The 3306-nt window shown below is 43.0% G+C and overlaps 1 protein-coding gene across 9 annotated transcripts in view; it reads right to left on the reverse strand.

Annotated features, from left to right (window-relative positions):
* Positions 1-2632: 2632 nt before the first annotated feature.
* The window catches only part of FOXP2 (forkhead box P2), a 356609-nt gene continuing 355935 nt past the window's right edge, over positions 2633-3306 (reverse strand). For 6 of the 9 annotated variants that reach the window (XM_035128708.2, XM_060279591.1, XM_035128702.2 and 3 more), the window contains one exon: positions 2635-3306. This exon is cut by the window's right edge and continues 3568 nt beyond it. The gene's annotated coding sequence lies outside the window, so the exon portion shown is untranslated. The other 3 variants (XM_060279589.1, XM_060279588.1, XM_035128710.2) reach the window with 2 other exon arrangements.

Here is a 3306-nt window from a genome sequence, read left to right on the forward strand (position 1 = left end):
TAATTCACTTTAAATGTGAACACTTCAGCTGAACAGGGCTATGGGCAGGGCTGTCCTTCGTTTTATGCAAAGATTATTACTGAATCTTTTTGACAAGGAAATTGATTTCTATTTCAGACTGAGACTTGGAAATGACTCTCAAGGATTTAGTAGTTGCTTGTGGAGGATTTGTATCTATATCCATAACTATTGCGGGGAGACAATAGTCCATAGGCAAAGGAGATTGCAGTCCAATAGCGCTTTCTTGGGATGGATGCAATAAAAATACTGGACACTAACCTAATGGATACCTTACTTTCCTACCTCACTTCCCTGAGGTCCCAAGTGCCTTCAGAGCTCCAGCACGTCTCTTATGTTCATAGCCACTTGGTGAGCCACAATCCTTGCAAGGTTTTGGCTCTTCTCATCAGCAGGCTTAATCTTGGTGTGTTTATACTCCTGGCACTTAGCCTGCCACTGGGATATGCTGCCTCAGACTTTACAAACATCCAACCTCTTACCACCTTTCCTCCCTCCTTGATACTGTTTGCCACCCTCTTTTATTCAGTTGTAGGCCTTTTCTCTTATTCCTTCAGTATCTTCCTACCATCTCCGGTTTTACCTTCATTTGGTTTTACCTGTTCACTACCTGCATCTCTGCTTGTTCACCCTCCTCCTGTTTCACACACAAACACTCACTCTCCTCTTTCGGTGGCTGGGACCCACACCTGAGGTGTCTCATGCTCTGTGTTTATCTTCTCTCAGGCTGAGCAGCACTGTGTCCTCAGCATGCTGTCGCCACAAAATTATTTCTGGTCCAACAAGTTCACTTTCTGGTCAGACTGCCAGCACCTCGGTGCACCAGAGGGAAAGCCTCCCTGTTCTCTTTGCACAGTGAGGATAACACTTCTAAATGTAATAAATTAATCACAGCTCTGCCACTCCTCTGTGCACTTACGGTAGAAAGAAACCACTCACTAGTCTGTGCCCCACATCTTAATTTAAAGGGTTTAAAAGCATTTTGGTATGGGACAGAAATTGAAATGCATTCAAGGCCTCCATCTTCACCCACACCAATGACGATCCCAAGAATCACTGCCATTGCACCTAAAGCAGCATCAGCCATAAGGGACAGGGAGACTTGGGGGTTCTGGCTTCAGCATATGGTTGCATGCTGTGCCAATATTGTCGGGGGAAGGTGCATGTGGGCTATTTAAGCCTGCCCCACCTCCTCTGCAGCTCCTTCATTCTGCAAGCTTCCCAACCTTTATTCATTGGCAGGTTGCTTTTTGAGACCAGGAATTTTTTGCTTCTTCGCTGATGTGCCTTGCTGGCAGGATCCCTCCCCCCACCCAGTACTGATTTGATGGTGGGTGTAGTTAACAGGGGTAGCCTTTACATAGGTTGAATGCCACTGGCAGGGAGGTGTAGGGAGTTATCAGGTGGTTACTGTTTGTTGATCACTCTTAGGCAGGCATCCCCAAACTTCGGCCCTCCAGATGTTTTGGACTACAATTCCCATCTTCCCCGACCACTGGTCCTGTTAGCTAGGGATCATGGGAGTTGTAGGCCAAAACATCTGGAGGGCCGCAGTTTGGGGATGCCTGCTCTTAGGGGGGAAGGGTGTAGTCCCTCAGGGCTGTGGGATTTGCTGGCACCTGGGATCAACCTGTAGCAGCTGCCTGGAATTGTGGGGTTGGAAAAGAAAGGCCTCCCTACTCACCTGAAAGTGTGTGGATTAAGGGAAGAGCTTGTGGAAATGCTACCCCTCAAACTTGGCAGCCTTGACTGATCCACTGCTTTTTTACAATTAGATCCTGTCCCTTGCTCCCCCCACTGTGGATCTGTTGGTGCTACCACAAATAAATGTGGAACAGTTCACCAAGACTTTGTGGCTTGCCTCCTTATTTCCCTGTCATCATGATCACTACCTTGTATTTAGAGTTTAGCTGGTTAGGGCAGCATACCCTATAGATATCTCTATGCCATAAAACAAAAAACAAAGTCAACTTAGGAGCAACACAAAACTTGGTCCAAGAAAGAAATCATTGTCACGGTCTCACAACATATATGTGGGAGATTAAGCACAGGTGGTGGCCATGATCCAGAAATCCTGCTCTGGTGCAGCTATTTTGTTTCTTACAAGCAGCTCCTCTGTGTACTTTGTGCAAGAGAAAATCTGTTCCACATGTGGAAACAAGGATATTGTGCAGACAAGAAGTACCTTTTTCCATTCCATTTGCAGTTTTCTGCACTGCAGCCAATATTTACATCTTTGGGTCATTGCAGACTTTACTCAAGAGTCAAGCCTTGGTTTGCTACTACATTTATCAGGGAACTGGAGCCAATCATGGCTTCCTGACAAAGTATACCTGTATAACTTAAGATTTCACGAGCCCATGTTTCTCACCTTCAGACTTTTAATTTTTAGTTATACTGAAGATGTGGACATCTGAAAACTTTGTATGAGAAAGGACCGACTGGTTTTGTGACTACTCCTCTTGGAATAAAAAAGGGTACAAGAAGCTGAATGGTGAGTATTTCCCCACATTGCATCCTTTTAATAGGCATGTTATGTGTACATCAGGGAAAGGAGTAAATATGAGCCTAAAAAGCCCCATGTAGTATTAATAAAGCAGACAGGTTTTCTGCTAACTTGTCTGTTAGTCTTGCTTTCAGAGCCCTTGGGATACCTACAAACACCTCTGTAACAAATCTGTCAAATATTACATAACTCCTAAATAAACACATATGAACTGATGAGTTCGCAGGGTGGAAGAATGAACTTCCAAGGAGAAAAAATAAAATAAAAAAATAAAACCTTGTGGGTTATAAATGGGTCAAAAAGAATTAGACATTTTATTTATACACCAGAAACTTAAGCAAGTGAATGAAATGGTTTCATTTACATTTTTTACATCCAGCAGCAGTGAAAACACTGTTTACATTAATACTATAGTAAAATTTACATCTTTTTTTTTGTTAAATATGCCTGATTTTTATGGACAAAACCCATTCCGATTTGAACTCTTGAAGTAACAAGGGTGAAAGTGTGCTTTATAAGCAGTAATAACACTAGCTTTCCAAAAATGTACACTAGTATTGGAATGTGTAGTCTAAATCCTGAAGTAAATTCTCCAAAATGTGAATGCCCAATTTGAGGAATCTGAGTAAAACAGACTATGGGAGCTTGCGACTGATTGTGACCGGGGACATTAAAGTCCATCCTGGTTTATCTTTTAAAGTATAGCTCAGTTGCTCCGTTCCTAGCTGGCTATGCTTCGATTCCCTAATCACAAAGAAATGCATTCTTATGAAGTTAAGCAG

This window comes from Zootoca vivipara, chromosome 10 (genome assembly GCF_963506605.1).
Source record: "Zootoca vivipara chromosome 10, rZooViv1.1, whole genome shotgun sequence".
Lineage (NCBI taxonomy): Eukaryota > Metazoa > Chordata > Lepidosauria > Squamata > Lacertidae > Zootoca > Zootoca vivipara.